The sequence below is a fragment of the Aedes albopictus genome, chromosome 1 (assembly GCF_035046485.1).
Source record: "Aedes albopictus strain Foshan chromosome 1, AalbF5, whole genome shotgun sequence".
NCBI classification, from domain to species: domain Eukaryota; kingdom Metazoa; phylum Arthropoda; class Insecta; order Diptera; family Culicidae; genus Aedes; species Aedes albopictus.
In genome coordinates, this window is record NC_085136.1 from 49,850,074 (window position 1) to 49,876,535 (window position 26,462).

Genomic DNA, 26,462 nt, shown 5'->3' on the forward strand with positions numbered 1-26,462 from the left:
GCACCAGTTAGTAGTCAAGATCTGGGAAACCGAACAGCTACCGGAGGAGTAGAAGGAAGGGATAATCTGTCCCATCCACAAGAAAGGGGGCAAGTTAATGTGTGAGAACTTTCGAGTGATCACCATTTTGAATGCCGCCTACTAAGTGCTATCCCAGATCATCTTCCGTCGTCTGTCACCTAAAACGAATGAATTCGTGGGGAATTATCAAACCAGTTTCATCGACGGCCGGTCGACAACGGACCAGGTCTTCACCGTACGGCAAATCCTCCAGATATGCCGCGAATACCAGGTCCCAACGCACCACTTGTTCATCGACTTCAAAGCGGCATACGACAGTATCTTCCGCGCAGAGCTATGGACAATCATGGACGAGAACGGCTTTCCCGGAAGCAGACTGATAAGAGCAACGATGGACGCTGTGCAGAACAGCGTAAGGATTTCGGGTGAACTATCCAGTTCATTCGAATCTCGACGGGGACTACGACAAGGTGATGGACTTTCCTGACGCCTACTATTTAACATCGCCCAGGAAGGTGGTATGCGATAAGCCGGGCTCAACAGCCAGGGTACGGTCTTCACGAAATCCGGCCAATTTGTCTGTTTTGCGGATGACATGGATATTATTGCTAGAACATTTGGAACGGTGGCAGAACTGTACACCCGCCTGAAACGTGAAGCAGCAAAGGTCAGACTGGTGGTAAATGCGGCCAAGACAAAGTTTTTTTTTTGTATTTGTGAATTTTAACTTTAATGCTAATTCTTCACACCCAAGACAAAGTACATGCTGGTAGATGGGACTGAGCGAGACAGAAGAATTCGTCTACCTCGGTTCCTTGCTAACGGTTGACCATAATGCGAGCCGTGAAATACGAAGGCGCATCATCAGTGGTAGTCGTGTCTACTACGGGCTCCAAAACAAGCTGCGGTCTAAAAAGATTCACCCCCGCACCAAATGTACCATGTACAAGACGTTAATAAGACCGGTGGTTCTCTACGGACACGAGACATGGACGATGCTCGAGGAGGACCTGCAAGCACTCGGAGTTTTCGAGCGACGGGTGCTAAGGACGATCTTCGGCGGTGTGCAGGAGAATTATGTGTGGCGGAGAAGGATGAACCACGAGGTCGCTGCACTTTACGGTGAACCAGGCGACCAGAAATGATAAAAAAACGATCAAATCTGACTATACATGTCAATGGTTGCCCCTCCGTGATTGATCTGAGCTGGTACCAATTGCACTGAGTCCCTAATGAATAAGGGCTGGGACACTCCATTTATTCTCAAAGTGCAATTTAAGCAGCTCATACATTTTGGATCAATAACGGCGCCGGCCACGTCCTTATAGTCAGTTGGGAAGGGAAAGGAATGTTAGAGTGTACTGGTTGTTGCTACTAGAGACCGAGATCACCTCTACATCCCCACAACCAACACGGGCTGGGGTATTTGTTAGACGGAAAGGATGGCAGATCTGAGAGTCACCGTTGGGTCGGTGATGCGATCCATGGATAGGGGATATTTATAGTGTTCGTAAGGTGATAGATTGTGTGATGATTACTATGAAGGACAAGCGGCACAGTTCGCTTTGGTTGAATATCTTGTAGGCGTTATATACACTGTGCAATGGAGATTGGAAGGAAGGGAAACGATTTTTTGCATGGGACTGAACCCATGACCTTCTGCATACGAATCAGAAGCGGTAGCCACTAGACCACCAAGCCCGTCTTTTATGGCGAACCAAGCAACCAGAAAGTGGCAAAAGTCAGAAGGATACGGATGGATACAGCTACTGATCCAGTTGGCACAAAAAGGCGTGAAACACAGAGAGCACGATGGGCGGACTAGGTGCAGAACGATCTGGTGATCAGGGACGCGGCCGAGGATGGAGGACTGCAGCTATGGACTGAGTGTTGTGACCAAGAATTGTTGATTGAGTGCTATTATAATTGTAATGTGATGCAAAATAAACATATGCAAAATGGTTATTACCAGAGGAAGCTCTCAGTTCACAACTGTGGAAGTGCTCTCAGAGCTCTTAAGCTGAGATGTGGCTGTGTTCCAATTGGGATGTTACGCCAAGTAACAAAAAAGAAGAAGAAAAAGAAGAAGAAGAAGAAGAAGAAGAAGAAGAGGAAGAAGAAGAAGAAGAAGGAGAAGATGAGCAGAAGATGACTACATAAGATAAAGGGAAGTTTTCAAATAGTGTACAAAACCAGAAAGAGAAATAAATGTCTTCAAGAAAAGGAGCAAAATTTTTCATGTGAGAGAAAAGTGAAAAAATTTCCTTCTATCAAAGCCCACTCGTGCCATTAGTCAAAAGAAAAATCCTAAAGCCACAATTTTTCGCCACTTGGCTCGAATCTCCTCAAGCTGCCTATCCCCCGTACAACACATTGAACGGCAGCAGCAGCCGGAAGAAAGAAGTCCAATTTTTCCCTTCAGTTTTTCTTTCTTCTGGGAGCAGACCGTTTTTCCCCGATACAGAGCGTCCCATTGGGGCTCGTAAATCTATTGAACCACTCACTCATGGCTTCCGGCCGGCTGCCGCCACTGCGCACGCCGACTGATGTTAGTCCACCTTCACTCACTCCTGCGTGTTCCCAGAAGGGAAACCGCATCGCAGTATCAGGAGCAGGAGCACCATCCACCGCAACCACCACGCGGACCGCATTGCGTTGCTCCCCTATGACCTGGTGCCCGTCGCGGCGGTGGAGACTGATGGGTCAATATTAATAGAGTGTGTAACAACTGCGAGCGATGCGGTGGAAAAAAGAAGCCGAACGTGTGGGATGATGGGCGGCCAAACGGAAAGACAGTGCTTTCCCTTCCGGCTTGTCCGCTCGGTCGGCCCTCTCCGCTTGGACCTCTGACTCTGACAGTGATGGAAGACTCCATCTCCAACTCGGTGGTCTTCGGTGGCGGTCAGGAAGCAAAAAAAAAACTTTTCTCTTTCCGGATGCGTAAGTTTTAAATTGATTCTTCGACTGGGCCAAGTCGATTCGATTTCTTTGCACCACCCTCGCCTGTTCGGGTTCACATGCCGAGAGGGGTCACTCTCTCTGTCTATCTCACCACTGACTCTGACTGATGGTCAATAGAATAATCTTCCGTCTGATTGACCACACGTTCGCAAAGTTGGCAAAGAATGTGAATGTCCGTCCGTCTGTGTGGATGTGTGTGTGTGTGTGTGTGTGGGACGCGGTTCGGTCCAGTTCGATTCCGGACCCAAGTGGGTCACACAATCCGGTGGGAAATTGGACAAGTTTTGACCAGAGGACTACTACTACACAGTCGGTTCTTCTTTCAAGAGGGATGTTTTACATGGTTGAATATCGGATGGGTCGGGTAACCTCGGGAAGGTAAGACAGGGAACAAGGGTTCTCGGTCGGTAATTACTTGTAGCTTGACTGATTTCGATGTTCCTACGTCGGTTTCCTTTGACGGATGATAGAGAGTGAGAGACCTGCCGGAAAGGGAAATAGAGTCCGATGCCTCTTGAGTGGGACCAATTTTCCGGAAGATTTATGATTGTGTATACGGATGGAAGCTGGGGTTGCAGGTAATAAAAGAAAAGAGTTGTGAGCTTCTCTGCGGTTCGTGTCTTCCTTCGGGGGATCACAGTTGAGTTTGCTGGAGAATTGTTAAAGAAAAACATCCAAGGGAAAAATTTGTTGGTCTGAGGACTAGTTGACAATCAAGAACATCTTGAGCACATTGAAGTTCTATAACATACTCATGGTTATATCTAGAGTCAAACAACACCCATAGATGATTTAAGCCGACCCAACTTCAGATCTCTGGACAAGATTTACTTAGTCTCTGGACGAGTCTCTACCGAATCTTTGGACAAGATTCTACTGATTCTGTCAAATCTCTGGACGAGATTCTGCGGAACCTCTGGACGAGATAATGTGGAATCTCTGGATGAGATTCTGTTGAATCTCTGGACGAAATTCTGTCGAATCTATGGATGAGATTTTGTCGAATCCCTGGACGAGATTCTGTAGAATCTCTGAACGAAATTCTGTAGAATCTCTGGACGAGATTTTGTCGAATCTCTGGACGAGATTCGGTCGAATTTCTGGTCGAGATTTGGTCGAATTTCTGGATGAAATGCTGTCGAATCTCTTAAAGAGATTCTGTCGAATCTCTGAACGAGATTCGGTCGAATCTCTAAACGAGATTCTGTCGAATCTCTAAACGAGATTCTGTGGAATCTCTGGACGAGATTCTGTCGAATCTCTGGACGAGATTCTGTCGAATCTCTGGACGAGATTCTGTCGAATCTCTGGACGAGATTCTGTCGAATTTCTAGATAAAGTTCTGTTGAATCTCTAGACGAGATTCTGTCGATTCTCTTGACGAGATTGTGTCAAATCTCTTGATGAGATTCTGTCGAATCTCTGGACGAAATTCTGTCGAATCTCTGGACGAGATTCTGTCGAATTTCTAGATAAAGTTCTGTTGAATCTCTAGACGAGATTCTCTAGACGAGATTCTGTCGAATCTCTAGACTAGGTTCTGTTGAATCTCTAGACAAGATTCTGTCGAATCTCTAGACGAGATTCTATCAAATCTCTAGACGAGATTCTGTCGAACCGCTGGACGAGATTCAGCCGAATCTCTTAACGAGATTCTGTCGAATCTCTGGACGAGATTCTGTCGAATCTCTGGACGAGATTCTGTCGAATCTCTGGACGAGATTCTGTCGAATCTCTGGACGAGATTCTGTCGAATCTCTGGACGAGATTCTGTCGAATCTCTGGACGAGATTCTGTCGAATCTCTGGACGAGATTCGGTCGAATCTCTGGACGAGATTCTGTCGAATCTCTGGACGAGATTCTGTCCAATCTCTGGACGAGATTCTGTCGAATCGCTGGACGAGATTCTGTCGAATCTCTGGACGAGATTCTGTCGCATCTCTAGACGAGATTCTGTCGAATCTCTAGACGAGATTCTGTCGAATCTCTAGACGAGATTCTGTCGAATCTCTAGACGAGATTCTGTCGAATCTCAGGACGAGATTCTGTCGAATCTCAGGACGAGATTCTGTCGAATCTCAGGACAAGAGTCTGTCGAATCTCTAAACGAGATTCTGTCGAATCTCTAGACGAGATTCTGTCGAATCTCTAGACGAGATTCTGTCGAATCTCTGGACGAGATTCTATCGAATCTCTGGACGAGATTCTGTCGAATCTCTGGACGAGATTCTGTCGAATCTCTGGACGAGATTCTGTCGAATCTCTGGACGAGATTCTGTCGAATCTCTGGACGAGATTCTGTCGAATCTCTGGACGAGATTCTGTCGAATCTCTGGACGGGATTCTGTCGAATCTCATCTCTGGACGAGATTCTGGCGAATCTCTAGACGAGATTCTGGCGAATCTCTGGACGAGATTCTGTCGAATCTCTGGACGAGATTCTGTCGAATCTCTGGAAGAGATTCTGTCGAATCTCTAGACGAGATTCTGTCGAATCTCTGGAAGAGATTCTGTCGAATCTCATCTCTGGACGAGATTCTGGCGAATCTCTAGACGAGATTCTGGCGAATCTCTAGACGAGATTCTGGCGAATCTCTAGACGAGATTCGGTCGAATCTCTAGACGAGATTCTGTTGAATCTCTAGACGAGATTCTGTTGAATCTCTAGACGAGATTCTGTTGAATCTCTAGACGAGATTCTGTTGAATCTCTAGACGAGATTCTGTTGAATCTCTAGACGAGATTCTGTTGATCCTCTAGACGAGATTTTGTTGAATCTCTAGACAAGATTCTGTCGAATCTCTAGACAAGATTCTGTCGAATCTCTAGACGAGATTCTGTCGAATCTCTAGACGAGATTCTGTCGAATCTCTAGACGAGATCTGTCGAATCTCTAGAGGATATTCTGTCGAATCTCTAGACGAGATTCTGTCGAATCTCTAGACGAGATTCTGTCGAATCTCTAGACGAGATTCTGTCGAATCTCTAGACGAGATTCTGTCGAATCTCTAGACGAGATTCTGTCGAATCTCTAGACGAGATTCTGTCGAATCTCTAGACGAGATTCTGTCGAATCTCTAGACGAGATTCTGTCGAATCTCTAGACGAGATTCTGTCGAATCTCTAGACGAGATTCTGTCGAATCTCTAGACGAGATTCGAGTCTTCAGCCATTCTGTCTCAACTGAACATCTATGCTCCAGAACGCACCCTCCGACAACGCGAATTCCTACGGATGGATCACAGGAATACCGAGTACGGATTGCAGATCCCTTACGATTCATGTCGAAAAGTTTCAATGATGTCTACGAGTTTTTCGATTTTAATACCTCTGCCACAACCTTCAAGCAAAGATTGCTGAGCAACCGTTCTCTGCCACGACATGGATGAAATGGAACTAAGTGGAAACAGAGCGGGTGAGTATCGCTCCATAAACTTTGTTGCTTGAGTAGTTTGCTATCCGTTTTTTTTTAATTTCCGGTTTTCAACAAACTTCACGACGAGATTCATTGGATACGGATTGATGGACAACTTCACTGTTCAAGACCTGCAGTAATATGACTTTTATTTATTTTTTATGTATCTGTACTGTTGTAATTATGTTAGCCGTGCATCGAATGTTTTTCAAATAATTGTAATGTTGTTGAAAAGACATGGAGTTTTTACGCCTTTTTGAAGGAGCCCAATTGAATGTTTTTGGTTCGTTCAAGGAGGCTTTTCTCCATCACACTTCATTAAGACAAGATGTCAGATGAAGCAAATAAATAAATGAAAATGAATCTCTAGACGAGATTCTGTCGAATCTCTAGACGAGATTCTGTCGAATCTCTAGACGAGATTCGGTCGAATCTCTAGATGAGATTCGGTCGAATCTTTAGACGAGATTCTGTCGAATCTCTAGACGAGATTCTGTCGAATCTCTAGACGAGATTCGGTCGAATCTCTAGACGAGATTCGGTCGAATCTCTAGACGAGATTTGGTCGAATCTCTAGACGAGATTTGGTCGAATCTCTAGACGAGATTTGGTCGAATCTCTAGACGAGATTTAGTCGAATCTCTAGACGAGATTCTGTCGAATCTCTAGACGAGATTCTGTCGAATCTCTAGACGAGATTCTGTCGAATCTCTAGACGAGATTCTGTCAAATCTCTAGACGAGATTCTGTCGAATCTCTAGATGAGATGCTGTTAAATCTCTAGACGAGATTCTGTCGAATCTCTGGATTAGATTCTGTCGAATCTCTGGATTAGATTCTGTCGAATCTCTGGAATAGATTCTGTCGAATCTCTAGGCGAGATTCTGTCGAATATCCGGACGAGATTCTGTCGAATGTTCATACGAGATGTAGTCGAATCTCTAGACGTGATTCAGTCGATTCTCTAGACCAGATTCTATCGAATCTCTAGACGAGATTCATTCCAATCTTTCGACGATATTCGGTCGAATCTCTAGACGATTTCTTTTTTCAATCTTTAGGCGAGATTCAGTCGAATTTCTAGATGAGATTCTGTCGAATCTCTAGACGAGATTCAGTGGAATCTCTCGACGACATTCTTTTCAATTTTTGGACGAGATTCTGTCGAACCTTTAGACGAATTTCTGTCGAATCTCTTTGACAAGATTCTGTCGATTTTCTGGACAAGATTCTGTCAAATCTCTGGAAGAGATTCTGTCCAATCTCTGAACGAGATTCTTTCAACTTTCTAGACGAGATTCGGATGAGTTTCTAGACGAAATTCTACCGAATCTCTTGAATAGATTTCACCGAACCCCTGGAAAAGATTCTAGTTTCATCCTCACAGGAAAAAGCAGAATGAACGATTTGCAGAAAATTCGACTTTTAAAACCACCTCAATAAATGTTCATTCATTAAAGACTAGTAGTAAAGTACCCAAGAAAAGGAGAACTTACGAAACATCCGAAACATCCATTGCTTCTACATAAGCGCCTCGAATCAAAGCGACTCGCTCTTGTTTCACATTCCGTAGTATGTAGTAGCAAAAAGCCAATCAGTTTGCGACGTGCTAGAGAGCAGCATCAGAATGATCGCAAAAAGTATAAAAAAATGGGTCCACCGCACACCGGAATCATCTGTTGTCATGACGACGACTCGACTCCTCCGTCATCAAAGCCGGTCGACTGAGCTTGGTCCTCAAGCTTTGATGAGAGGACCTAGCAACGAAGCAAAAAAAAAACGCTCTTAAAGCGTAGTAAAGTAATAACGATAACTTGTTGTGTACACCCTTCCGACGAGGGTGTCTAATCAGAGAACGGTCTTTTGATGACCTGCTCCCTCCCAAGTTGATTCGCATCCCACGCTCACACCTCCAGATTTCGGGATAAAAAAGGGTCATCGTCATCTTTCGTTGGCGCCCGTTTCGAAGGTGCTCAGATGGACTTAAAACAAGATTATAAACGAAAAATGTGTGACGCTTGTTATTTGAACGATGAATTAGGTTGGAAATAATTTAATTATCGTGAGGATTTGTATGTTGGCTTTCTGGTTGTCGGATGAACCTGGCTCCGTTATTTGTTCAACTTTAAACGGGAGGAATTCAACCTGCTCCGATACTACTCTATGCCTAGGAGTGTGGTCCAAGGTTATATGGTAAAAATGTTAAGTCAGTATGTTCCCGATCGTCAGAACAAACACCGTCTTGTTAGTTGCAGACTTAGCAGCTACAAGCTGTAATTTATTAGATTAGTTTTAGTCAGAAATCAGTAAACAGTATACAAAACAGACTTACAAATTCAGTATTCTTCTGTCGCTTTTAGATGGGTCGGTTACCGAGGAAAATGAGGATTATACAATCTGTACAAATTACATAATTGATTTTAGGTTATGTACTGTTTCACACGGACTGAATAGTGCAAAATAATTCTTAATTTAATAGAAAACGTACCTCAACTGACTGGTAATTACACTGTCTGTGCGATGCTGACTACTGTCGATAATGGGTGTAATTCTTCATGCATATAATCGAAATAATCCACTAAAATGGTTCACTTATAATGACTACTAAATGTGCTGACTGTGCACTGTATACAACATATTTTGAATGAATCAATTCTTCTCCTTTCTGTCTGCTGCTGTCCGATCTGTCAGTCTACTCAGCGACAGCCACTCAGTTGCGAGGGAGCGGACGGTGGTTTCGCGGTTAACAGTGTTGCCGGTAACACAGTAATTTAGAATCTGAAGTTCAGCAGGAACTCCTGGGACAGATTCCGAGGATATTTTCAGAGATTCCTCCGGGGATTCCTCTGGGAATTCCTTTGAAAGAGTGAAGGGAGGTCACAGGGCGTTTCAGGTGGTCCCAAGGGGTTTAAGGGGTATACCAGGAGATCTCAAAGGTGATTCAGGCGGTCGCTGCGAGTTTCAGAGGGGTACCTGAACTGCCTTGAATCGCAAGTCAGTCCCATCTGCAAAAAGTAGGCATTGAGAAAATGGACTCTGAAGTTTTCAAATTCGATTTCTAAGTGCAACTTTAAAAAATCGCCATGAATTGAAAACTTCTGCGATCATCATGAAACTTCCACTCATTGCTTCAAACGTGAAAACATAACAGTGAAAAATATAAAACTGGCTAAAACAGTGTTAGGTTTTGTACTGGAGGGTACATTACTTCAAAATGGGACTGACTTGCGATTACATTTCATCATGGGACAATTTGACTTGGTGTTGTTTTTCAATTTTACTGAACAAACTATATATTTTTATTCACGCAACTGAAAGATCATCCTAAGAAAGCTCAAAAATGGCCATTAACTCATTTTTGACCAAAATGCAGATGGGACTGACTTGCGATTCACGGCAGTGAAGGTCTCAGGGGCGTTTCAGAGGGTTTACAAAAGCCCTTCAAGGATGGAGATCCAGGGGTGTTTCAGGAGGTCCCAGGGGAGGTTCCAGGTGGCCTCAGGGACGCTTTAAGGGGTCTTGGGAGGTTCCATGGGCATCCCAAAGGGTCTCATGGGCGTTTCAGAGGGTGCCATGATATCTCAGGGGCGTTTAAAGGGTGTCCCAGGGGGTTTCAGGGGTACGATGAGATCTGAGGTGAAATTTAAATGGTCACATGTCACAAAACTTCAACTCCTTTCACTTGTATTACTAAATACAGCCTTCGAGCTTTTAACCTTTCAACCTTCTTCCTTTAAACATGTTGTACTAGTCATTCTTTTTATTTAGATTTTTCGACCACTTGTATTTTCGACCTTTTGTCTTAGTCACCCTTCGACCTTTTGAACCTTCGACCTTTTGTCCTTTCGAACTATTACCTTCGACCTTTTGATCTTGGACCTGTTTTCATAAGACCGGTCTCAGGGTCGTATTAGGTGTTTTAGAGGATTCCAGGGGACTCCAGGGGGTCCCAGGAGCACTTCAGAGTTTCAAGGGATCTCAGGGGGATTCTAGTGGGTCTTAGGAATACATCAAAGGGTCTCAGGGGGTTCTAGAGGACTTCAGAGGCCTGAAGGGGCATTTCAGTTGGTGCCACGAGATCTCAGCGGCGATTCAAGGGGGCCCAGGGTATTCATGGGGTTACGAGGAGGTTCCTTGAGCCGTTTAAGGGAGTCTCAAGGGGGCCTCAGCAACCCTTCAAAGGGTTCCATGGGATTCCAGGGTTATTTCAAAAGGTCTCAGAGGCGTTTCAAGAATCTGAAACGGGTTTCATGGGGGTACCAAGCAGAGATGCCATATTATTTTATCAAAAATCTCTATCAATAAAGATTTTTCTGTATCCTCGTATTTGAGGGTATAGCAGACGCGCGACTCTAGATTTCAATAGAAACTGACAAAAATGTTCTGCTTTTTGACGGTTTGTTTAAATTTTTACTGGTATTAAGTTTCCAATAACATGGGTGAAAATGTACAAATTTTTATAAATTCTTCCAAGTTTAAGTAGCAATTTATAAAGTTTTCATAAAGTTTATTGAAAATAACTTTAAATTATATGCATTCTGGGAGAAATTTGTATCACATTTTAAAATCTGTATTTTCCTGTACTCTGTATGTTGTCAGTATAAAACGAAATCTCAGTATAATCAGTATAGAATGAAAATCTGTATAATACAGAAAAATCTGTATATCTGGCATCTCACCAAGTGATCTCAGGGTCCACTTAGGGACGTTTCAGGGAATATTAGTGGCGTATCAGAGTGTTTCAGGGGGTACGAAGAGCTCTCAGGGGCGTTTCAAGGGGGGTCCAAGAGTTTCAGGTGGTACCAAGATATTTCAGGGGCGTTTCAAGGGGGTACCATGAGGGGCGATCAAAGGGATCTCGGGGTCGTCTCAGCGGTGTTTTAGGAAGCCCAAAGGCATTCCTTGGAGTTTTAGGAGGTACACTAAAACCCCAATTTACGCTCAAAACGGGGGGAGCGTAACTTGGGGGGAGCGCTATTTGGGAATTAGTGCGTAAATCGGGGGAGCGCTATTTGGGAATTAATGCGTAAATCGGGGGAGTGTTTTTTTCAGTTTTATAATTAGTTTGTGAAGATCGAAATCACAAAGTTCCTAACCTATGAAAAGGTTATAAGTTATTCAATTACAATTAATAATTTAGCAGTTTTGCTAATTTCAGTGGTTCTCAACCTACGGTCACGGGCCAAGCGAATTTCTCAAGAATCAAAGGTGTGAGGCTAAAGTGAAAAGGTTTTTTGCATTCTGCACTTCAGGGAGTATGTACTTATCACAATGTACCTGTATTGCAACAATCAGTGGTTTCCAACCTATGGTCACGGGCCACGTGAATATCTCAAGAACCGAAAGTGCTAGGAAGAAGAGCAAATGTTTTTCGGATTAATCATCTCAAGGATCTCTGATATAGATGTATTGAAAAATCAGTGGTTTCCAACCTATGGTCACGGGCCACGTGAATATCTCAAGAAACGGAAGTGCTAGGAAGAAGAGCAAATGTTTTTCGGATTGATCATCTCAAGGATCAGTATCTCTGATATAGATATATTGAAAAATCAGTGGTTTCCAATCTATGGTCACGGGCCACGTGAATATCTCAAGAAACGGAAGTGCTAGGAAGAAGAGCAAATGTTTTTCGGATTGATTATCTCAAGGATCAGTATCTCTGATATAGATATATTGAAAAATCAGTGGTTTCCAATCTATGGTCACGGGCCACGTGAATATCTCAAGAACCGGAAGTGCTAGGAAGAAGAGCAAACGTTTTACGGATTGATCATCTCAAGGATCAGTATCTCTGATATAGATATGTTGAAAAATCAGTGGTTTCCAATCTATGGTCACGGGCCACGTGAATATCTCAAGAAACGGAAGTGCTAGGAAGAAGAGCAAACGTTTTACGGATTGATCATCTCAAGGATCAGTATCTCTGATATAGATATGTTGAAAAATCAGTGGTTTCCAATCTATGGTCACGGGCCACGTGAATATCTCAAGAAACGGAAGTGCTAGGAAGAATAGCAAACGTTTTACGGATTGATCATCTCAAGGATCAGTATCTCTGATATAGATATGTTGAAAAATCAGTGGTTTCCAATCTATGGTCACGGGCCACGTGAATATCTCAAGAAACGGAAGTGCTAGGAAGAAGAGCAAATGTTTTTCGGATTGATTATCTCAAGGATCAGTATCTCTGATATAGATATATTGAAAAATCAGTGGTTTCCAATCTATGGTCACGGGCCACGTGAATATCTCAAGAACCGGAAGTGCTAGGAAGAAGAGCAAATGTTTTTCGGATTGATCATCTCAAGGATCAGTATCTCTGATATAGATGTATTGAAAAATCAGTGGTTTCCAACCTATGGTCACGGGCCACGTGAATATCTCAAGAACCGGAAGTGCTAGGAAGAAGAGCAAACGTTTTACGGATTGATCATCTCAAGGATCAGTATCTCTGATATAGATAAATTGAAAAATTAGTGGTTTCCAATCTATGGTCACGGGCCACGTGAATATCTCAAGAACCAGAAGTGCTAGGAAGAAGAGCAAATGTTTTTCGGATTGATCATCTCAAGGATCAGTATCTCTTATATAGATATATTGAAAAATCAGCGGTTTCCAACCTATGGGCACGGGCCACGTGAATATCTCAAGAACCGGAAGTGCTAGGAAGAGCAAATGTTTTTCGGATTGATCATCTCAAGGATCAGTATCTCTGATAAAGATATCTTGAAATCAGTGGTTTCCAATCTATGGTCACGGGCCACGTGAATATCTCAAGAACTGAAAGTGCTAAGAAGAAGAGTAAATGTGTTACGGATTGGTTATCTCAAGAATCAGTATCTCTAATATGGATATGTTGAAAAATCAGAGGTTTCCAATCTATGGTCACGGGCCACGTGAATATCTCAAGAACCGAAAGTGCTAGGTAGAAGAGCAAATGTTTTACGGATTGATCATCTTAAGGATCAAGATCCCTAATATAGATATGTTGAAAATTCAGTATTTTCCAATCTATGGTCACGGGCCACATGAATATCTCATGAACCGAAAGTGCTAGAAAGAAGAGCAAAGTTTAAGTTTAAGTTCGTTTGGCCAAATGTCGTTTGGCCAAATGCCATCTGGCCGATAGGGTCGTTTTTCCGAATGCCGTTTGGCCGAATCATGATCAAAATAATTCAGAGGAAGTTTTTGACATTCTAACTGCCTATTCTTTCTAGTATTGATTTTCATTGATTAGTTGGCGTTGAAACTACCGATATTTTATCAAAGCTTTTTCGTTCTTTGAATTATGGGCTGTTCTTTAGAGATATACTGAAACGGGAAACAATGCCATGATCACTTTATTTCATCATGCATTTTTCTGCCAAACGGCATTCGGCCAAACGACCTTTTCGGCCAAATGGAGTTTGACCAAACGGCATTCGGCAAAATGACCCGGAACCCAATGTATAATGCTGCTTGAGATGCATAATTTGAAAAGCCGATTTCACTTTTTCATCGCCTTTAAGATTCTTGAGCAATTCGCATGGCCCGTAACTCCAGTTTGAAAACCCCTGATGTTTACAACACCAGAGCATTGTAATAAATACCCCTTAAGATGCATAATCACTCTTTCTCCTCGGCCTTAAGGTTCTTGCGAAAACAGCATGGCCCGTGACCCCAGTTTGAGAACCACTGCATCTCATCTCTCATCGCACCTCTCATCTCTCATCTCTCATCTCTCATCTCTCATCTCTCATCTCTCATCTCTCATCTCTTATCTCTCATCTCTCATCTCTCATCTCTCATCTCTCATCTCATCCCTCATCTCATCTCTCATCTCATCTCATCTCTCATCTCTCATCTCTCATCTCTCAACTCTCATGTCTCATCTCTCATCTCTCATCTCTCATGTCTCATCTCTCATCTCTCATCTCTCATCTCTCATCTCTCATCTCTCATCTCTCATCTCTCATCTCTCATCTCTCATCTCTCATCTCTCATCTCTCATCTCTCATCTCTCATCTCTCATCTCTCATCTCTCATCTCTAATCTCTCATCTCTCATCTCTCATCTCTCATCTCTCATCTCTCATCTCTCATCTCTCATCTCTCATCTCTCATCTCTCATCTCTCATCTCTCATCTCTCATCTCTCATCTCTCATCTCTCATCTCTCATCTCTCATCTCTCATCTCTCATCTCTCATCTCTCATCTCTCATCTCTCATCTTTCATCTCATGTCATCCTTCCCTAACCCTCCATCCTATCCTCTACCCTCCCCTCTACCCTACCCTCTACCCTAACCCTCTACCCTATTCTCTACTTTAACCCTCTACCCTAACCCTCAACCCTACCCTCTACTCAAACCCTCTATCCTATTCTCTACTCTATCCTCTACAATAAGCCTCTACCCTACCCTCTACGCTAATCATCAACCCTACCCTCTACCCTACCTTCTCGTCTACCCTCTACCCTAACTTCTACCCTACCTTCTACCCTAACCCTCTAACATACCTTTTACCCTACCCTCTTTTCTTTTACTCTACCCTCTCTACCGTACCCTCTACCCTACCTTATGTCCTATCTTCTATCCTAACCCTCTACCCTACCCTCTACCCTACCTTTTGCCCTACCTTCTACTTCTACCCTACCCTCTAACATAACTTTTCACCATACCTTCTACCCTCCCCCTACCCTAATCATCTACCCTACCCTCTACCCTAACCCTCTACCCTACCTTCTACGCTAATCATCTACCCTCAACCCTACCTTCTACTTACCCTACCTTCTACCCTACCCTCTACCCAACCCTCTGCCTTAATCCTCCACCCAACTCTCTATCCTACCTTCTACCCTAATCCTCTACCCTACTCTCTACCTTGCCTTTTACCCTACCCTCTACCCTATCTTCTACCCTACCATCTAACATTACCCTCTACCCTAACCATCTACCCTACCCTCTACCCTAACCCTCTATGTATCATATGTATCACATGTTACTTGTTCCCGAATACCTAAAACCCCAATTTACGCCTAAGGAGCGTAAATTGGGGGAGCGCTATTTGGGAATTAGTGCGTAAGTGGGGGGAGCGTTATTTGGGAATTAGTGCGTAAATCGGGGGGCGCAAATTGAGTTTGGCGCAAAAGAAGTGAGCGTAAATTGGGGTTTTAGTGTATAAGGTCTCAGGGGCGTTTCTATAAGCTTTAAGGGTGATTCAGGGGGGTCCAGGAGGCACTATGTGGTCTCAGAGGGGTTCAGGGGGTCTGAAGGTCGTCTCAGGAGCATTTCTGAGGGCCTCAGTGGCGTTTAAGGGAGCTTTTTTCTATATATACACTACCCGTCAAGTACGGACTCACTTAAAAAAGTATTGCAACACTCAGTTGAATATTGCATCACCGCCCAAAAATTTGTGCTTTATCTCGGAATCCTGATAATTTGCAAAGATACAGTATCCACAAAGTTGTTCGGAAGGTCGTTGGCATCACAATGGCAAGCAGTATAATTCATAATTCTGCCGCTAGGTGACGCTGGTGAGCATGGAAAATGAGTATTTTCAACTAGCTTTTACAGGGATGGCATTCACCATTTGCAAAGAGTTACATTCACTTGCTACTATCTCAGTTCATAAGCATGCTATCAAAAACAATGTATGGATGACTTTTACCTTGTAGTTTGATCTGAAAGTTTGCCGAATATCATAAACATTCACGGCGTGGAGAGTTGCTTTCACAGCTCGCTCACGAGTTAAGCATGCGTGTGCGACCTTTATGATATTCGGCAAACTTTCAGATAAAACTACAAGGTAAAAGTCATCCATACATTGTTTTTGATAGCATGCTTATGAACTGAGATAGTAGCAAGTGAATGTAACTCTTTGCAAATGGTGAATGCCATCCCTGGCTTTATCTCGTGATCCTGATGAGATAGAAAGTTCAAGTCTTAGGCGAAGTTGTTCGGAAGGTCAAGGACATCTTAATGATATGCAGTTTGGCTCGCAATTCTGCCGCTAGATGACACTAGTCATCATGAAAATAAAAAATTGCCATTGACAAGCAGTTTATGAAGTGAATCAGGCCTGAATCACTTGATTATCCAGCCTGATTATTTTGTGAATCAGGCCTGAATCACTTGAATATCAACCGAATCAGACCTGAATGACTTGAATATGAAGTGAATCAGAACTAAATCACTTGGACTAAAATGGCTCAGACCTGAATCATTAGAACATGAAATGAATCAGACTGAATCACTTGAATATCAAGTGAATCAGCCCTGAATCATTTGCACATGAAGTGAACCAGAGCTGAATTACATGAATATTTAGTGAATCAGGCCTGAACCACTTGAACATGAAGTGAGCCAGAGCTTAATTTCTTGAATATTATTGATTAAGAAATAATAATAATAATAATAAATCGATCAAAATGGATCTGACCTGAATCATTAGAGCATGAAATGAATCAGACTGAATCACTTGAATATCAAGTGAGTCAGACCTGAATTTAAATCCTACTTCTAAATCCTACTTTAAATCCTAACCCTTCGGGACGACTTTTTTCACCAACCTCGCTGCTGAAGAACGCGTCAGTGAGGTGCAAATGACCCAACCGTCCTGAAAGGGTAAAATGACACAAACCTGAATCACTTCGACATGAAGTGAATCCGACCTGAAGCACTTGAATATTAAGTGAGTCAGACCGGAATCACTTGAATATGAAGTGAGTGGAACCTGAATCACTTCAATTTGAAGTGAATCAGACCTGAACCAATTGAATATGAAGTGAATTAGACCTCAACCTCTGGAATATGAAGTGTATCAGACCTGAATCACTTGAATATGTAGTGAATGAGCCTTGAATCACTTGAACATGAAGTGGATCGGATCTAAATCACTTGATTATGAAGTGAATCAGACCTGAATTACTTGGATGAAAATGACTTCTTTACATCTTCATGGAGCTTCCAGGAGTACCAGGAGACTCAGTACTTCTGAAATGCCCCTGATACCTTTCAGAGCGTTCCTAAGACCCCCTGGAACCCCCTGAGAATCCCTGAAACACCCCTGAAACCCCCTGAGACAACCCTAAGACTCCCTGAATCGCATCCGAGAATTCATGGTACTTGCTAACCCCCTCCCCCAAATGAACGTCAGTCCTCTGTAATGCCCCTGAGTATCTCTGGAACATCTTGAGACTCTGGAACTCCTTGAGACCCCTTGGAGTGCCCGTGACACCTCCTGGTATTGCTTGAAACTTCCTGGGGAACCTCTTTGATACGCCCCTGCGTCTCCTGCAATCTTTTCAAAACGCACTGCTATGCTCTAAACCATCCCCCCCCCCTTGCACACTGCCTTGGATTCCAGTGTATATCAAAGAGCATCTATTTTTTTGCTGTCACGGTCGCCATGTGAGGTTTGATGACTTGGCTAATTAAACCAGCTGTTGGGAATTTAATAGAGAAAAAAAGAAATAGAATCAATTGATATTTTTCCACGCTTCTGCTCTGCGAATAATCAGAACAAAATCTGTAAAGAAATTGAAATTGGAGAAGCAAATATTCAAAAGTTGTTTGCCCGAAAGACGCTAAAGATAAGCACTAAGATCTGTTTCTGAATTCAAATAAACGACCATCCGCAAGCTGGATTAGTTTGTTGCCGTTTTTTCGGTCCATTCATTGTCACCTTTCTGACTGACTTGTAATCACACTCATTCATTCAGGCTCGTTCGTTACGTTCGGAGGCACAAACATGTCTTCATTCCCCCTAGATGGAGACCCAAACCATCCTGGACGGCATCCCTTGTTAGACGGCACCACCGATGCCGTCTGTGGTGGAGAAGTGCGGTAGTCTCCCCCGTGAAGGAAAACTGGCATTTTTGGCATATCATCATTTCTTCATTGACAGGCCCACAGCCGGGGCATATTTACCGCTGCCGCCGGGATCCCTTGCGAACAGTTTTGCGGTTTACGAGGAAAAAGCCGCAGATAAAAAGACGGTATGTTTGAGTACCGACGACGATGGACGGTAGGACATTTGGGACGACGACGGAGAGTGCTTTTTCGTGCAGTGCCACACCGTGGTATACGTATTTCTCTCGATTCCGAGGAATCTCCCGGGGGAATTGAGTTGTTTCTCAGCGGCGAGTGGATGCCACAACCCCCCTTTTCTCTATCACTTCACCAGCAGCACCGGGGAAATGAGGGGCCGTTTTCCGGTCGATGGCATCTTTCGACGGTGGTCGGCGATATGAGGCGTATCCACGCTGAACGGTGTGGATTGCGGTGGCGTCCGTTTGTTGGTTGTTGGCCTATGACTAGACATTTTGCGGTTAAGGTGAGATTAAGTGGACCCAAACCGAGGCCCAAGGAATTAATTGTTTACCTTTGACAGGATGGTCGATGGTGGTTACCACCAAAGCTCGTTTACATGTTCCGGAAAGTTTACGAAAGGTTAATTTTTATGGCCTTTCGAAGCGCGACTGTCAGTTGATTGAGGGGAGATTATTTATTACCGCTTGTGAAGATTACGAGCACGTTATCAGGCTTTTTGCAGGAGGTCGCCTTTGCGAACTTGCGCTCGCTGGTTGTGGAATTGTTCTGTGGAATTTTACTTCGGTATTTGGTACATTGGACGATGTTAACTTTGTGAGAGTAATGCGAATGCCACTATTGAATTGCGAATGCTACTAGAGGATTGAATGAAAAAAGAGAGGCATTCAGCTGACAATGAATGTGGCCAACGAATGAAAAAAAAAATAGAATATCAATCTTCAATTTACAAAATGCTTCGAATTGCTTATACTCTGACTCCAACTCCGATGGATTTTCTTCTGGAACTTCTGCAGAAATATCTTTTGGAATGCCTTCCAGGATTTCTCACAAGATCCCTTCTGTTTATTTTCGCCACTTTTCTTGGTGTTCCTTTCCAAATTTCTCCCGGACATTCTTCCGGATTCCTTTCTGCACTTTTTTTTTCAAGATTTGAACCATTCTTTTCGGGATTTTCCTTGAGAATCTTTCAGGATTCCTGAATTCATTCCGACCGATTTCTCCTGGAATTTTAAAGGAAAATCCTACAGAACTGCTCTCGGTGTTGCTAATCGTGGGATTTTCTTGGAGTTCTTCTTGCGTTTTCAAAAAAAAAAAAAAATGGAATATCTTCCAGGCACAAGAGTATCTTTTGGATGTTGTCGTGGATTGTCTCCTAGAATTTCTCTCGGAATTTCCTTGAAAATTTTTCGCGATTCTTTCCGGTGTTCCTCTTGGGATTTCCCAGGAAATCTTCTCGGGACTTTGCTTAGAGTTTATACAGGACGTATTCCTAGGATTTCAACTGCAGTTTCTCCATGGATATTTCGGGGAGTTTTTCACGAATTTTCCGAAGGAGTTTCTTCCAAAGTTTGTACTGTAATTTCTTTTAAAAAATTCCGAGAATTCCATGAGCATTCTTCTAGAGTTTCACTCGATCTGTTCCGAGAAAAATATTGAAAACATCTCAGGAAGAGCTCTTTGGACGAACTTCTGCAACAATCTCGCAATAACCCTAGAGAAACTGTTGGAAACTTAGAGAGCTATCCTAGAAAACCACTTAGAGAAGTTTCTGAAGAAACTTTGGATAAATGTTAATAAATTTCGATGGAAATGTAAAAAAAAACCTTGCCATTGACCCAAAAGAACTTTGAGAAAAATCTTAAAAAAATAAAACAATAAGCTGATTTTATTTTATTTTATTATTTTTGAAATAATCCAAGATTGCCTGCCTTGGTGATCGCGACGTTTAATCAAGACAAAAGTTGATCAGTGGTTCACCCTGTTAAGTGTGTTCCTATATAATAACATTATAACACAATATGATATAAATTTGATTTATTTTTGTAGTCGGGTTACTGCATATGATCCTCTGTATCTTCACAAAGGTCACAGAGAGACAAGTTAGCTTAAAAGTAACATGCATCTTAAAACTTGTAATGCTTTCATCGAACATATGTAAATATAAGTTTTATATCTAGTGTTGGGAAAGATTTGAGTTTGGTGAAACTGGCAACACGGTTCAGTGCTGAAGCAGAAAGTAAATTGTTGTGGTAAGAGGTGGAAGTAGTGCGAGTAGTAATAGCAAAATGTAAGATAGCTTTTAGTATCAATTCAATAGTTTTTTACATCTATATAAATAAAAATGGAATGGTGTTTGTATGTCACGAATAGGCTCGGGAACGGGTCTCCAGATCGACATGATTCTTTCACTGTTGCATTGGTACAGGGCTCCGACGTGTTCGTAAGGAAAAATAATTGCAAAAATCGACCGGGAAAACAACAAAAAGGGAAATTTTGAAATTCCATTTTGGGGGAAATTTCTCACCAGAACTGCATGTCAAGAAAAAAAAAAGTAGGCACTAGGCAGGCAGTACGACGTTTGCCGGGACAGCTAGTAATAAATAATGTAATTACATCATTGAAGCTGCGCCAATGGAAGCTGCTTTCAATTTTTATGTATTTTGGTGTATTTTGTGTATATTTTGTGTATTATGCCGAAAACAATTTCACCCCCCCAACATCTAGTACACTGAAAATCAGTGCTAATTTTAGTTTTATCTTTATTTACAGGTAATGGGACCCATTTTCATCAGAAGGAATACACTGAAACCTCCATTTAGGTAGGATCCATTTAGGTAAAATCTACTTAGGTCCCTCCATATAGGTAACGTTACCTAAATGGAATTTGATTGTGTTCAGAGCAGTTGGGGTACGCAAGATTACATTTTTTTTTTTATTATTTATGTGTATTTTAACTTACATGCTGATTCTACACTAACCGCAAGATTACAGATAAAGTTGGTTTAAGGGAAAAAAAGCGAATTAAGAGTTAAGGAGTGTTTAAGGGTTAAATGTTTAAGAGGATCCGAGAACTCCCTGGAGTTTGGGCCATCTGATCTACAAGCGTATTCAGTGATCTATTGGAGCATTATGAATGAAATTTATGCTTACACAGCCTTATGTTGTTGTGTTGCCAAGTGGTGAGTACGTTGTCAGTTTGAGGATCTCCAAGATCCTTCTTGGGTATAGGTCATCGGATCTACCAATGATTCTTTAAGGTTCTCCAAGAACTCCCTTGGGTATGGGTCATCGAATCTACGAGGGCTACTAGTTGTATCTAAGAGCATTGAGAATGAGTTTTATACTCACACAGCCCCAGGCATCTATGTTCTATCAAGTGGTGGGTTCTATGATTGTATAGGAGTATCTGAGAACTCCCTGGAGTTAAGATGATTATAGAACGGCCTGAACAACCTGAATTTTCAAAAGCACAAATCTAAAGAACCAAATGTCGCACCGCGCTGAAAAGTTGACCGATTGGTCAGCCGCTGGTATTGAACAATCGATCAACTTTTCAGTGCAATCCGTTATTTTGTTCTTCAAATTTGTGCTCTTGAAAATTCGTCATATCTTCACCTTAAGGCCATCTGATCTACAAGTGTAATCAAAGATCTATTTGATCTTCTCTGTATATAAAAATGAGTTTTAAGTCCCTTTGAGGCAACAAAACTCACGAACGGCTGAACCGATCAGCATGACTCCTGCACGATTCGATTCGTATTTGTGGTGGCTGTGTTTATATGTACAAAAAGTTACGAAAATCAACTAGAGAAGTAAGAAAATTGATAAAGTACTGATTTTCCATGAGCTGGGAAGGAAATCAACACGACCGAAATGAAATCAATCTAGAGTTCGATGCTATTTTGAGCTCAACTGTTGCCAAACCACCACAAGACGGCAAGACAAAGTTTGCCGGGACAGCTAGTTATGAATGAAATTTATGCTTATACAGCCTCATGTAGCTATGTGCTATCAAGTGGTGAGATCATTGACAGTTCGAGGATCTCCAAGAACTCCCTTGAGTATTGCTCATCGCATCTACTAACGTATTTGGCTGTTTCTTAGATATCTACGCAATAGAGGAAAAGTTAAATGGGCTCCTATATTCCCTTGAAACCGCTCTGAAGACCATTGAGATATTTCGAATCGCTTTGAAACGTCTCTAGAACCCCCATGAAATCTTCATTTAATTTACCTGAGAGCCTCTTAACCTCCCTGAGAGCACTCTGAAATTTCCTGAAACGCCCTGAAACCCCTATGAAACTTGCTAGAAATTCACCTGCGAGCCTCTGAAGCCCCTTAAAACCCTCTTGAAACCTCCTGGGACGCCCTGCAAAACATTGAAAACCCTTGAAACGTATTGAAACCTTTTGAAACGCCTCCAAAACCCCTACAAAACCGCCTGAGAGCCTCTGAAGCCCCCTTGAGTCCCTGGAAACCTGCTGAAACGCCTTGAAACGCTTTTAAACGCCTTGAAACGCCTCTGAAACCCCCATGAAGCCTCCGTGATATTCACCTGCAAACCTCTGAAGCCCCCTTTAGACCCCCTAAACTTCCTGAAACGCCTTGAAACGCTTTAAAATGCCTGTAAAACCCCTTTAAAACCTCCATAAAATTCATCTAAAACCTTTGAGTCCCCTAAAACTCCAGTAAAACCTCCTGAAACGCCCCGAAACTCATTGAAACGCTTCTGAAACCCTATAAAACCTCCGTGAAATTTACCTGAGATCCTCTGAAGCCTCCTAAAATCAAGGTTGCGACCATTCATTTGCTATTATCTCAGTTCAGAAGCATGCTATCGAAAAACAATGTATGGATGAATTTAACCTTGTAATTTTATCTGAAAGTTTGCCGAATATCATTGGGGTCGCAAACGTATACCAAAGTTGTGAGCGAGCTGTGAAGGCAACTCTCCACGCGGTGAATGTAAATTACATTCACGCTGTGGAAAGTTGCCTTCACAGCTCGCTCACGACTTTGCTATGCGTGTTCGACCCCAATATTATTTGGCAAACTTTCAGATAAAACTACAAGGTTAAATTCATCCATACATTGTTTTTCTATAGCACGCTTCTGAACTGAGATAATAGCAAATGAATGTAAATCTTTGCAAATGAATGGTCGCAACCTTGCCTAAAATCCCTGTGAAACCTCCTGAAACGCATTGAAACGCTTTGAAACGCCTCTGGAACACTCATGAAACCTCCATGAAATTCACTTGCGAGGCTCTCAAGCCCCCTGAAGTTCGTCGGAAACCTTCTGACACGCATTGAAACGACTCTGAATCTCCCATGAACCATCTATGAAATTCCTCCAAGAATTTCTTCAGGGATTCCTCAAGGAATTCATCAGGTATTCCTTCGGAAAATGCTCCAGGAATTTCTCCAGGAAGCCTAAAATACTTTTCCAAAAAACACATCAACTTCCTTCGGGAAATTCTCCAGGAATTCCTCCATTAATTCCTTCAAAAATTCCTTCAGTGGTTCCTTCTTGAATACCTACAGGAATTTGTGCAGGGATTCGTCAAGGAATTCTTACTCGGATTTCTCAAGAAAATCCTTAAGAAATTTCTCCCGGAACTCTACCAGGAATTTATCGAGAAATTTCTCCAGGGATTTCTACAGAATTTTTTTCAGGATTTTTTTTTTGAATTTCGCCAGGAATTTCTCCAAAAAATCTTTCAGAAATTCCTCGAGGAGTTTCTTAAATCATTCCTCCAGGACACTGCAAATATTTTTCCAGAAATTTCTGCAAAATCCTGCATATTTTTTTTTCAGGAATTTCACCAGAAAAACCTCCAGGAAATTCAATAGGGATTCTTCTAGGAATTTCTCCTGTATTCTTCCTGGAATTTCTTCATGGTCTTATCCTGGGGATCCTCCAGAGATTCATCCAGGGATTATTTCTGGACTAGCGTTCTTCTAGGGATTCGTCCAGAATTTTTTTTAGGAATGCTTCAGGGATTTCTCCTGAAATTTCTCCAAGGATTCCTCCTGGAATTCCTTCAGGGATTCTTTCAGGAATTTCTCCTAGGATTACAGCAGGGATTTCTCCAGGAATTTTCCCAAGCTTTTTGCAGGATTTGCAAAGATTCCTTTAGGAATGTTCCCAGGGATTCCTCCAAATATTTCTCCTGAAGATCCTCCAGAAATTCCTCCAGGTATTTTTGCACGGATTCTTTCAAGGATTCCTTCAGGAATCCCTCCGCTGATTTCTCCGGGAATTTCCACAAGGGTTCGTCAATGAAATCCTCGAGTAATTCTTTCAGGAATACATGCAGGATTTTTTCCAAAAACTCCTTTAGGAATTCCTCCAGCAATTCAACCAGGAATTTCTCAGGGAATTATTTTATGGATTCCTCTGCGGATTCCTTCTGCTATCCCTCCAGGAATCCATCCTGAGATTCCTTCACGGATTTCTTAAGAAGTTCCTCCAGGGATTTTCCATAGCTCCCCCCGGGAATTCATCTAGAAAATCCTCCAAATGTCCCTCCAGGGATTTCCTCAGGGATTCCTGCAGAAATTCCTCCAGACATTCTTCCAGAAACTCCTCCAGGAATTCCTGCAAGGAAACTTCCAGGCATTCTTCCTAGGATTCCTTCAGAATTGTCTCCAGGGATTCCTCCAAAAAATCTTCCAGGGATTCTTCCAGGAATTTCTCCAGCGATTCTTCCAGGAATGCCACCAGAGTTGACTCCAGGAAACCTTAAGGGTTTCGTCAATGAACCCCTGCTGGAATTCTTCCAGAAATTTGTCCAGGAATTTCTTGAAATATTTCTCCAGAAATTCCTTCATGAATTCTTTCACGAATTCCTCTACGGATTCCTTCAGGAATTTCTCAACGGATTCCTCCAAGAATTCCTCTATGGATTCCTCCGGGAAATTCTTCAAGGATTCCTTCAGGAATGCCTCCAGAGATTCCTCCTGAAATTCCTCCAGGGCATTCCTTAAAAAAATTCCAGCAATTCTTCTAGTAGTTCCTCCTGGAAATACTACAGGAATTGCTCTAGACTCCTCCAGCAGTTTTTGAGGGCTTCTTTCAAGAATTCTGTCAAGCACTTCTTAATTTATGCCTCCACGGATTCCTCCAGGAATTTCTAGAGCTGGTAAAGTTTTTTTTAATTCCTTTGTATTTGTGAATTTTAACTTAATGCTAATTCTTCACACAGTTGGTAAAGTGATTCTCAAAATGATCCACGGAATGCTTTTTTGATGCGCGAATTACAAAATGGTATCTAAAACTCAATTGTGACGTATAGGATGCCTGGATAATACAATGAACACCAAGAAGGTGCATAACATTTTTAAAATGTGTGTGATGTGAGCATGGTACATTATACACCCAAATGATCAAGGGAACGTCAAGATAGTACATTAAGATTAAGATTGTTTGAATCAAAAACTATTTGTTTTGGCATTCAGGCTGTTTAATATCATTGGATAACATCATGTTAACCTGCTGTTTCATCTTGCCCCGGTGTACCTTATGATGCATTAGAGTTGACATGGTACATGAAATGCTACTTTGATGTACGAAAGTTCATACCATAATAATGGTGCAATAGATGCCTAGATGGTATAATGAACGCCACGATTACGCTTGAAAAGCTTTAGTAGTGCATGAAATTTAACAATGGTGCCTAATTTGGCAGAGGGCCCTATAGCCGAGGCGGTAAACGCACGGGTATTCAGCATGACCATGCTGAGTGTGACGGGTTCGATTCCCGCGGTCGGTCCAGGATCTTTTCGTAAAGGAAATTTCCTTGACTTCCTTGGGCATAGAGTATCTTCGTGCCTGCCACACGATATACACATGTAAAATGGTCATTGGCAGAGGAAGCTCTCAGTTAATAACTGTGGAAGTGCTCATAGAACAGTAAGCTGAGAAGCAGGCTTTGTCCCAGTGAGGACGTTACGCCAAGAAGAGAGAGAGAGAGAGCCTAATTTGGTAATTAAGCACATATTTGATTCAAAGATGGTGCCTAGATGATTCCATGAACATCATTGTGGTGCATGGAATGCAAAGAAGCTGCATAATGTCTGTATGGTGCATTGGCTTCACCATTATTCTGTTATACTCTTCATGTTTCATATTAAGGTGCACTTGCAATTCGTGCAATGGTGCAGCAAACTCAATGTTGCACATATATCAACATGGTCCAGGTACGTGGAATGCTATTTTGTATGCGAAATTCCAAAATGGTGCATCAAATTCA

The 26,462-nt window shown here is 42.4% G+C and overlaps 1 protein-coding gene across 2 annotated transcripts in view; it reads left to right on the forward strand.

Annotated features, from left to right (window-relative positions):
* Positions 1-26,462, forward strand: part of LOC109416133 (uncharacterized) — a 397,844-nt gene that overhangs the window by 158,476 nt on the left and 212,906 nt on the right. The window contains exon 3 of one of the 2 annotated variants that reach the window (XM_062844498.1): positions 20,978-21,027. The exons of the other annotated variant lie outside the window; for it this stretch is intronic. The gene's annotated coding sequence lies outside the window, so the exon portion shown is untranslated. The remainder of the gene's footprint in view (positions 1-20,977; positions 21,028-26,462) is intronic. 2 annotated transcript variants of the gene reach the window in all.